The sequence below is a fragment of the Colobus angolensis genome, unplaced genomic scaffold (assembly GCF_000951035.1).
Source record: "Colobus angolensis palliatus isolate OR3802 unplaced genomic scaffold, Cang.pa_1.0 Scaffold567, whole genome shotgun sequence".
NCBI classification, from domain to species: domain Eukaryota; kingdom Metazoa; phylum Chordata; class Mammalia; order Primates; family Cercopithecidae; genus Colobus; species Colobus angolensis.
In genome coordinates, this window is record NW_012119232.1 from 98,690 (window position 1) to 110,655 (window position 11,966).

An 11,966-nucleotide genomic window follows, 5' to 3' on the forward strand; every position below is an offset into this window, starting at 1 on the left:
TTCCCCTTACACATTTTAGTAGCCCACCTAGAGTGCAGATACACTCCATGACGCTGGGGAAGGGCTCACTATGCCCATATACTAGGGGCCTGTTTATCTGACTGACCCGATGCCAGGAGCATGCAGAGCCTGAACTGTGAAATACAGACAAAAACCAAATGAAAGTCAGGCTTCACATTGGCAGTTAAGTAACCGGTGGAATGAACTCTAGAATTCAGTTCTGATTACAGTTAGTATTCTCTCTTCAATAGCTGTTACATTCTGTGGCTAAATCACTCCACATAAAATCCCCTTTAGTGAAAAACGGCACTAAAAGTTACTTCAGTATATCGGCTTTAAACACTGGAGCCTCTTCCTCAAGAACAGTTGTTGATATTATTTAATAAAATACAAAATAATTCGAGAATAAAGACTATGCTTTCAGGGATCATTTCTATAGTTCGTTACTAGGGAAGTTTCTCAGAACGTGTGGAGCGCTGGGAAAAAAAAAAATTCAAGAATAAAATCTGGGCAGCTCACAATAAAGTGGAAGGAAATATTATATGGGTAGTCGCTATAAACATTTCAGAAATCCAATTGCAGTATTATAACTTATGAAAAGAGAAACTACCACATGTAAAAACACAGAAAAGAAACATAAGTTTTGGAAAACGTAGACTTTTAATACTTGCTTTTATCACCAGGTTAAGCCATGCAGTTACAAAGTAGTTAGAAATTTCTCAAGGGTGTTATAGTTAAAAAGATAAAAAGCTCATTCTTACACATATAGTATCTAGCACTTCACAGGGACACTACTGTTCAAAAGGCCCTGGCCAAATAACTCCCAAACGAAACACTCAACCCAAGGTTGTTTTCAGCCCACTGTTGGCGAAGCTGGGTGCAGAACGGAAAGCCTCTAAAAGGAGAGGACACCAAGTCAGGTGAGTAGGGCCACTGGCAATGCTCAGAGCCAGCCAGACTCCAAACAGGGAGCCCAAGTGGTTTTTTTTCTTGGACACTCTACTTGAATTACTGTTTAATTAGTCAACCATGGATCTTCCAAAGAGAACAATTAGTAACATGATAAAAAGGTTACTGCATTCTTTGGACTATGTGTCATAATTACACTTAGCAAATTCTGACAGTTTTAACAAAAATAGCCTCCACCATTTTGCAGGTATGAAGAAAACTTAATTATCTACAAGGCTTTTAATGTTTGCTGGATAATAATAGATGACTGATAAGCTATAAATGACACTGTTTTATGATATAAAAATATTAGTTTTTTTCATTAATAATTTTTGTAGGCATTCACTATTTCAGTCAAGGTTAGGCCTGTTAAGTGATTAAAGACAATTTTATTACAGCAGCATATACTTATTTTATTCTAAAAGAATAGAATTCATAAACAGAAACAGCTTTTATATTTGTTTGCAACCTGCAAAACTGAGTTATTTTGCTGATATAAAATACTAAGAACTCACTTGAGGACCACGCCACCTTCTGAAAAGGCCACACACCTACTTCTTAAATGTGTTAAAGTTACAGCGTGTCCCAGACTCGTCCAGAGCAAAATAAGCAAGCAACTGACTGCTCTTGACTGTCCCTTCCCCAGCAATAGCACTGATTGTGTTGGGAAAAGCCACAGAGCAAGGCTGCACAGCCAGATGGAGGAGACTTTTTATTTAAAGGCAAAATACCAAAATGGCTCTCTGGTGTAGGTGATTTGTACTTTCACACTCAGCTTGTACATAATCCCCTAACCTTAATTTCTTTCTCCTTCGGGGCTGATTTGGATTGACTTGTTGAGAATGGTATCCATTATTACTGAGTCAGGAGAGAAAGGGATTTCTGTGGTTACATGTAAACTTGTGATAGGTCTGCAGAAGTTACAGGTGAAGAGGGTAGTGAGGAAGTCAGCCACGATCCATCTATGTGAAGGTCACACCAGCTTCATTGTACACTTTGAAGACTTTCTCAATGGCATTGACATAGGAAGCTATTCTCAGGTCCAATCCCAGGTTATACCTCATGGCTGTATGCATAATTTGCTGAAAAGAAAGAGAAAATGCAGTGAAGATGATCCTGACTCAAGGGACCCCAGGCCGAAAACACACAAGGCCCAGACAGGCCTGGTCCAAGTTACCTTCTCAGTGTTTCAAGGCAGGACTTGGGCAGCCAAAGACAAACCACTGTAGCAGCAGAACCTCTAGGCAGGAGGGCCTAATTCTCTGGACTTAACAATGGGGTGGCTGGGTGCGGTGGCTCATGCCTGTAATCCCAGCACTTTGGGAGGCCAAGGTGGGCAGACCACTTGAAGTCAGGAGTACAAGACCAGACTCACCAACATGGTGAAACCACATCTCTCCTAAAAATATAAAAATTAGGCTGGGCACGGTGGCTCATACCTGTAATCCCAGCACTTTGGGAGGCCGAGGCTGGTGGATCACTTGAGGTCAGGAGTTCAAGACCAGCCTGATCAACATGGTGAAACCACATCTCTACTAAAAATACAAAAAAATTAGCCAGGCATTGGGGTGGATGCCTGTAATCCCAGCTACTCCAGAGGTTGAGGCAGGAGAATTGCTTGAACCCAAGAGGCGGTGGTTGCAGTGAGCCGAGATCGCACCATTGCGCCACTCCAGGTGGGCGACAGAGCGAGACTCCATCTCAAAAAACAAAAGAAAACAAAAACAAAAATTAGTTGGGCGTGTTGGCTCACACTGGTAATCCCAGTTACTTGGGAGGCTGAGGGACAAGAATTGCTCGAACTCGGGAGGCAGAGGTTACAGTGAGCTGAAATTGTGCCACTGCACTCTAGCCTGGGCAACAGGGCAAGCCTCCGTCTCAAAAAAACAAAAAAAGAAGAGGGTGAAGAAAATGTTCTGGAATTCTATACCAGTGATGGCTAGTATATATAATAAAGGATGCCAAATTGTATACTTTAAAAAAATGAATTCATACCACATAAACCCTATCTCAATCAAAAATTAACAAGAAAAACAATAGCACTAAGCACCACCTTCTTCATCAATATCTGTTATGCTATTTCATCATAAATCCAAGCAGATACAATCTGAACCCAAGAAGAAATTAGGAAAACGGGACTCAAACTGTGGTTGAGGCCTTAAAGTAGGGATCAAGCAGTCAAAGTAACTTTTGCTTATACCAAATTCTACAGTAAGGTAGCCTCCTGTAGCTATAACATAGTGGCGCACTGAGCTACAACCCAATTTGGCTAACTACTCGATATTGGGCTAGCTGCCAACATCATTACCTCCTAATTCAGCCTTATTATTTGTCTCCAAAGCCTCATAAACATATATGAAGACTCTAAAAAAATTGCTCATCATCTGAGACTGAAAAAACACGTGTTTTGCTACACACAAATGAGGAGCATTGAACAGACTGCTATTTTCTTTTTTATTTTTTGAGAGGGAATCTTGCTGTGCTGCCCAGGCTGGAGTGCAGTGGCGCGATCTCGGCTTACTGCAAGTTCCGCCTCCCAGGTTCAAGCAATTCTCCTGCCTCAGCCTCCCGAGTAGGTGGGACCACAGGCGCCCGCCGCCTCGCCCGCTAACTTTTTGTATTTTTAGTAGAAACGAGGTTTCACCGTGTCAGCCAGGATGGACTCGATCTCCTGACCTTGAGGTCCGCCCACCTTGGCCTCCCAAAGTGCTGGGATTACAGGTGTCAGCCACCTTGCCCAGCCCAGACTGCCATTTTCTACCAGCACACACAGTCTGGCGGCTGAGATAACACGGTTGAGTTGCACTTCATGTGACTAGCAGGAAGGCAAACAGCATCTGCACACATACCCTGGCAGAACGCTCCATTGTGTATGACTCAGGGCCTCCACCATCAAGTCAGCGTCTCTCTTTCCCAATTTGTTTCTTGGAATGCTTTCTAAAAAATTAAGGACAATGAACTCACTACCACTCTTAAGGTGACATACAGAGCCACAAAACACATATGCCCAATAACAACTTAAAATGGGTCACTGATGTAGTTTGGACACTTATTGATTACATACTCTTCCAGGTACCAGGGAACACAGTAGAGTAAAATCAAAATTCTGTTCTCACAGACTTTATATTCTAGTGGGAAGAGAGTTGTACATACATAGACTTAAAACCACGAGGTTAAGTGGATCACTGAAGTTTTCAATCTAGATAGAGAAGTTGTTTAGGGACTCAGGCCTTCCAGTGTTAGGAGAGTGGAGAGTTGAAGAGATACCAGCAAGAGGCAACTGAGAAGAAATGTTCAGTGAGGTAGGAAGAAAACCAGGAGAATGTGGTATCCTGGAAGCTAAGAGAAGAACATGTTTCAAGGTGGGAGTGTCATTTGTGACAAGAACTGCTGATAGGTAAGCAAGATGAGGACTGAAAATAGCTATTGGATTTGGCAATGCTGGTGTCACTGGCTGTCTTCACAAGAATAGTCTTGGTGGAGTAGGTTCAAGTAAAGAAGATTGGAGGCCAAGTACATATAACTCTTCCAAGGAAGTTTGCTGTACAGAAAACAAATGGCAGTACTGGAAGGGAAGTGGGATTAAGATTTATACATTTTCTAAAACAGCATTTGGTAAGCTGAGGGGAATGACTCAGAGGAGGGAAAACTGCTGATGTAGGAGAGAGTGCAAGCCCTTCCAATGCACTACTAGCCACTTGGGATGGATGTTATATACGAAACAGTGGCACACAGGAGACTTTCAGAGAGAGCCACAGAACTGCAGTGACACTTAAGCAGGGATGGGATCTGGGTATTCCAGATAGAAGGACCAGAACAAAGACATCACTCTAGGAAAAAGGAAGGTTTACTGAGGGGAACAGTTAGTACCTAGAATAGCTAAAGCATTCTTTCTTTCTTTTAAACAAAACCTTTAACTTTTTCCCGTGTTGCAATAGTCTCAGAACCATTTTCCATTACTGAATATTTCATAAGATATAACTTAGTCATTGCAATATATTCTTAAACTATGACTGAATATTTCCTAAGAAGATGTATTATAAGATATAACTCAGCCATTTTCCTGCCCCTGGACTTTAAATGAAACCAAATTTAAAAACTGTCTACACATAGATGCCTTTTTTTTTTTGAGATGGGGTTTCATTCTTGTTGCCCAGGCTGGAGTGCAATGGGATGATCTTGGCTCACTGCAACCCCCGCCTCCTAGGTTCAAGCAATTCTCCTGCCTCAGTGTCCCAAGCAGCTGGGACTACATGCGCCACCATTCCCAGTTAGTTTTGTATTTTTAGTAGAGACAGAGTTTCGCCATGTTGGCCAGGCTGGTCTCGAACTCCTGACCTCAGGTGATCCACCTGCCTTGGTCTCCCAAAGTGCTGGGATTAGAGGCATGAGCCACCGCATCTGGCCTACACATAGTTTTAATAGCATCATTGTGCATGGAGTGGTTCCTACTCTTTTGAATTATTTTCTTAGGATAAATTCCCAGAGGGGACATTATCATAGCACCAAAGGGCAGGAACACTTTAATAACTTCACATTTTCCAAAGAGCTGCACCAATGTGCACTGTCACTACAATAAAGGTACAACTGTTTTCACCATATACATGGTGAACATAAGATACATTCATTGTTTTTGTTAATACATTAAAAAAACCCTTTTTAAATTTGTATTTCTCTAACAATGAGGATAAATTTTTTCCCCAGGTTTATGTGCTATGGACTTTTGTTTTTCATGTCTTCCATCATTTACTGGTAAAGAAGTTTTCCTTCCTCCATTCCTCCCTCCTTTTTTCCTCCCTCCCTCCTTTCTTTTCTTTTTGTGGAGGAGGGGTGCACAGTCTCTCTCTGTGGCCCAGGCTAGAGTGCAGTGACACAGTCTTGGCTACCTGCAGCCTCTACCTCCCAAGTTCAAGTGATTCTCCTGCCTCAGCCTCCCGAGTAGCTGAGACTACAGATGAGTGCCAACACACCCCGCTAATTTTTATATTTTTAGTAGAGACGGGTTTCACCATGTTGGCCAGGATGCTCTCTATCTCTTGACTTCGTGATCTGCCAGCCTTGGCCTCCCAAAGTGCTGGGATTACAGGCATGTGCCACCGAGCCTGGCCTCTTGCTTTCTTTCTATAGAGCTGGGGACTCGCTATGTTCCCCAGGTTGGTCTCAAACTCCTGGACTCTCATATAGTTCAATCTAATGCTTACTTTTCAATTCTTCCTATTTCTCTGAAGCTTAAGACAAATAAAGTACATACTAATCCTTCACTGTTAAAACATGTACGTGAAAAATACTAAATTTATTTTAAATTTATTAGTAGTCATTAGGATTCTTACTCCAGTTTTAGAATGTAATGAAAAGGGAAGGTAAAAAACACACGTCACACACTTACTGTCAAGCTAATTACAAAGACTATGCCATAAATGAAATCCATCTAACCAGCTCTGTCTGAACAAAAGAGCAGGGAGCATGTGTAAAGTACAACTGTGGGGTGAGCACACTCACCGATATCCTGTCTTGGAACTCTGCTGTGGGTACAATGGGAACAGTTCCATGATGCTTTCCAAATTTTCTTTCTAAACTCTCTTGAACAGACACTATAGAAAAAAAAAAAGAGATATATCAAGATATTGCTAACAGAAAAGAAAAATGAAGTAGAATCAAAAGTAGTCCCAAACAGTAACTGTAACCCAAAAACGTACAGAGAGTTCTAATGACATAAAAGGGTTAATCATTTAATACTCAGTCAAGAAGGGCCAGGCATGGTGGCTAACGCCTGTAATCCCAGCACTTTGGGAGGATGAGGCGGGTGGCTCACTTGAGGTCGGGAGTTCGAGACCAGCCTGACCAACATGGTGAAATGCTGCCTCTACTAAAAACACAAAATTAGCTGGGCATGGTGATGCCTGCCTGTAATCCCAGCTACTTAGGAGGCTGAGGCAGGAGAATCACTTGAACCAGGGAGGCAGAGGTTTTAGCGAGCTGAGATTGTGCCATTGCACTCCAGCCTGGACAACAAGAATGAAACTCTGTCTCAAAAAAAAAACTCTGTCAAGAAGGAATAGAACACATTATTGTCAATTTCCTATATAAATGTGGATTTAGGTCACTGCTGTGTTTCCATAACACCCATTACCAGGGTTTTTCCTTGGCTCTATTAAAAAGAAAATGCTGGGGGAAAAAGGAAAGGAAACAGATGGAACACTTCACCCAGATTCTCACAGTGGGCTGAGGAGAGATGCTCAGCAGGAGGTCTTGGTCTCATTTCAGCTTGATGAGAAATTCTACTCTTAACTGTGGAGCTTACTCTTGTCAAAGAAAAACAAGTATTCTCATCAGGAGTCTCAAAAACAATTCGTGACACTAGATAGGACTTGACTAAGAGCAACCAGAGACAGAAATGAGTATTGACAGTGGGGTTTTAAAATCACACTTAAATAAATACTATTGGCTGGGCGTGGTGGCACATGCCTGTAATCCCAGCACTTTGGGAGGTTGAGGCAGGTGGATCACGAGGTCCGGAGATCAAGACAATCCTGACCAACATGGTGAAACCCCATCTCTACTAAAAATACAAAAATTAGCCAGCTATGGCAGCATATGCCTATAGTTCCAGCTACTTGGGAGGCTGAGGCAGGAGAATTGCTTGAACCTGGGAGGTGGAGGCTGCACTAAGCTGAGTTCGCACCACTGCACTCCAGCCTGGACGACAGAGTGAGACTCTGTCTCAAAAAAAGAAAAAAAAAATTAATTTGTAGACTATATTCTGCGAACATTACATCACAGAATAAAAATCTGGATATAAGTATATGGGAGAGTTAATATCCAGAAAGATATTGTGCATTTTTGGTCTAAGTTTCATGAGACAAAATATTATTTTCTTTTCTGAGACTCAATTCTTTCCCAAGGGGTAAGTTCTCTTAAGTGGATCTTTTTACAGCCTTTTAGCTGGCTCAGAAGATGAGTTTTGGTGAACAAGATTATCGACACTCACTGAGCAAGTGGTAGTTAGAATTCCTTTCATATTTGAAGGTCAAATGGCCATAGCTGACATGATTTAGATTCTTCAGCCACTCAAAGTGAGATACTGTCACTCCTCAAGCATTCAGGTAGAGATCCTATACACAAAAATAAGACACCAAAGAAATTAGAAGACGATGGTTTTAGTAAAAGCTTAAAATGAACCTCAGACCTTAGGTTCAATACCAAGGTAGACTGAACTTCAAATATCACAAATATATTTTAGCCAGTATCAGGAATTTCACACTTAATTTAACACTCCTCCCCACCTCGCCCAATTCCATCTAACGCTTTTTCTATTTAGGGGAAAAAAAAATCATTTTTTGGCTTATTAATCAATGAATGTTAATAATCTTTGGTTAGAGCCTCTTCTCTACCAGAAGTTCTCAGACTAAATGGCTTGCCCACCAACCAATTGGATTGGTCCGTCCACAGGGCCTCTCAGAAGACAGGATTCTTTCTCATATTACCTAAGGGTAGCCCATTTCAGTTACATTAAATGTCTTAAGTGCTTTCAGCAAAGGGGGTTCTTTAAAATGCATTCCAAGCCCACACTAATTTCTAATAACTTTTTGGTATAGATTCATGCTTACCTGCTAAAAAACCTGAGCATGTGTGCCTCATATTAGTTTTCTGAGTAAAGCCGGAAGGGGCACTTGAAATGCATAAGGTTAGGAATCATACAGAAAATCTTAGAGCTTAAGTTAGAATAGTGTTTCTAACATAGTATATACACTTATATAACCAGACTCTTAGAAGGCTAAAGACATTCAGTAAAGAGCCTGAAATTGGAATAAATGTTTAGATCACAGTGAAAAGTGACAGGCTTAGAATTAACCATGCTTCTATATTTTCTGAAAAGTGAAATAAAGATGAATTCACTAGAGCTTGGGAGACTAATAATTCCTCTCTTCCTCCAAATTCCTTGCAAAAGACAATTATGATTCTAAGTACATATAAAGCCTAATCAATATAGATGACCTACTGGAATAACCATAATGTTTCTCTCCAGGAAGATCTTGTCCACTTCTGGAGTTGTTGGCCCATTGGCACCTTCAGCAATGATCTGCAAGAGAGTCAGGAACATAGAGAAATACCAACAACACCGTCAAATCCCCTCCACTGAGGGCAAGAGATGTGCATAAATGAACATGTGTTCATATGTGGGGGGAAGCACAGTTTCAGTTAAAATTAAATTAATAGAAGTTATTTTGTTCTGCAAAGTGTATAAAACTACCTTTCACTTTTCTGTTATCTAGGTTTTTTTTTTTTTTTAACAGGAGTGTCAGGCAGATGCGTTTTTTTGGTAATGGTTGTATAACTCTGTGCAGGGAGCTAAAAGCCATTAAATTATTTACTTTAAATGGGAGAAATGTATGGTATGTACAATATATGCCAATAAAGCTGCTAAAAAGAAAGAGAAAACTCAATCAGACTCTTCTATGACCCCCCCGACATCATTCACATTGATAATATTGGTTCCAGTTTCTATAATGTTGTCACCTTGGCTTTGACTCTGGGCGCGTTGGATTTGGTCAATTGCTTCTCACTGGCAGCTGGGATCAGTATGTCACAGTCGGCCTCCAAGATGCTTCCTTCGTAGGGCTTTGCCTTGGGGAAGCCCAGAATGGACCCATGTTGCTGCCATTGATTGAAATTCACAATTAATAGCTGTACCAGAGTTTAAATGTTAATATATTTAGTGTCTATGCCACAAAAATGTAGTAATACCAATTTGAAGTCTTCCAATTCCTTTGGGTCAATACCATCTGGATTCCATATACTCTCATCAGACTCACCAACAGCAATACATTTAGCACCAAAACGATGTAAATATCTCATAGAGTGTAGGCCCACGTTACCAAATCCCTGTGAAGAACAATTATCCATGACACAAAAATTAAAGTCCTGGTATAGACAGCAAGAGTCATATTTTGACCAATGTAAATCCACACTCTGTTCATTTAGAAGCAATTCTCAAAATTCTTTTGCCAAAAGAAACAATGTACTAACTGGTTTCTCTTCAATAATAAAATGCTCTGTTTAAGAATGTGATGATCGGGCATGGTAGCTCATGCTTGTAATTCCAGCACTTTGGGAGGCTGAGGCAGGTGAACCACTTGAGATCAGGTGTTCGAGACCAGCCACAGCCAACACGGTGAAACCCCATCTCTATTAAAAATACAAAAATTAGTCAGGTGTGGTGTCCCGTGCCTGTAATCCCAGCTACTTGGGAGGATGAGGCAGGTGAATCGCTGGAACCTGGGAGGCGGAGGCTGTAGTGAGCCGAGATCACATCACTGCACTCCAGCCTGGGCAACAGAGTGAGACTCTGTTGAGTCTCTGTTGTGAGAGACTCTGTTGCCCAGGCTGGAGTGCAGTGATGTGATCTCGGCTCACTGCAGCCTCCGCCTCCCAGGTTCCAGCGATTCTCCTGCCTCAGCCTCCCAAGTAGCTGGGATTACAGGCGCCGCCATCATGCCTGGCTAATTTTTCTATTTTTAGTAGAGATGGCATTTTTACCATGTTGGCCAGGCTGGTCTCGAACGCCTGGCCTCAAGTGATCCACTCGCCTTGGCCTCCCAAAATGCTGGGATTACAGGCATGAGCCACCATGCCCAGCTACAACTTCTGTTGTCAAGTTATTTCAACTTAATTAAGATTCTCCTAAGTAAAATACATGTTAACACATGAAACAAATTTGGATCAATGTGAAAACCTTTTTATATACTTACAAAACTTAGAAAATCATGTTAAGAGACTTGCCCTTCTAGATACAATTTCAAGTTTGAATACTGACCAATATTTTGGTTGAATTTGGTGATAGTTGGTAATAGTTTCACATGTACTTGAGAGATACTTAAATCAGTTCTAGTTACATGAATCATAGCAAGGTTCAAAAAACAAAAGATCTATTATTCTGGAAACCACCACTCTAAAATTATGCGAGATAACTGAATTTTAAAATTACAATTCTAAAAACCTTAAAAACTTTACTTAATGTCTATCAGTTATTAAAGAAACTTTTTTTTTTTTTTACCTTAACAACAAATATTTTATCTCCAAACCCTGATGTCATTCCTAAAATGCTCATTAAGAAGCTTCATTGATGAAGTTTTCAATCCTATGGAAGACACCACAGACAGTAGCAGAGATGCGTCCATCGATTCCCCCTTGGCTGATGGGTTTACCAGTAACACAGGCGTGTCCATTAATATCCTCTAAGAGGGAGTAATTGAAAGAATGAAATGTCAAGTCCAATTTCTCTGTTGAACAAATATAATGAATTACAGTCAAAGCACATTCTCATTTAATGCTAATTAGGAGTGTGTGTGTGTATGAATGTATTTAAGGTACACTTTTACCAATAGAGACAACACTCACTTTTTCAGCTTTCTGTTCCTAGAAAATATAATAAAGTGTACTATATTTTCTTTTTTTCTTTTTTTTTTTTTTTGGGACAGAGTTTCACTCTTGTTGCCCAGGCTGGAGTGCAATGGTGTGATCTCGGCTCACCGCAACCTCTGCCTCCCAAGTTCAAGCAATTCTCCTGCTTCAGCCTCCTGAGTAGCTGGGATTGCAGGCATGTGCCAACACGCTCGGCTAATTTTGCAGTTTTAGTAGAGAGGGTTTCTCCATGTTGCACAGGCTGGTCTCGAACTCCCAACCTCAGGTGATCCACCCACCTCGGCCTCCCAAAGTGCTGGGATTACAGGCATGCGGCACCATGCTCAGCAAAGTAGACTATATTTTCTGATGGAAAAAACAGTGTAGGGATTGAACATCAAGTAAGTACAAATAACATCACAAAAGTAGAGCTAGTTCAGCCTAAAGCTATCATTCCTTCAACAAGTATTTAAGCTCTACTAAATCAAGGCACATACACATCCCATTCATGAGTGTCTTAAAATCTATTGTAAGACTTGAGCATGTCACCAAAACAGAGCCTGAGACAGGAAGAGGCTTTATAATTTTCTTGGATGGGAAGACTCAACGTTGTCTTC

The 11,966-nt window shown here is 41.0% G+C and overlaps 1 pseudogene across 1 annotated transcript; it reads right to left on the reverse strand.

Moving 5' to 3' along the window:
- Positions 1-637: 637 nt before the first annotated feature.
- Positions 638-11,175, reverse strand: LOC105525924 (annotated as a pseudogene). The gene is made up of 9 exons (XR_001003994.1): positions 11,003-11,175; positions 9,694-9,831; positions 9,466-9,603; positions 8,948-9,028; positions 7,937-8,060; positions 6,442-6,539; positions 5,663-5,684; positions 3,798-3,832; positions 638-2,030 (listed from the first exon to the last, which is right to left on the reverse strand). The product of XR_001003994.1 is annotated as a glutamate dehydrogenase 1, mitochondrial-like (transcript).
- Positions 11,176-11,966: the final 791 nt, after the last annotated feature.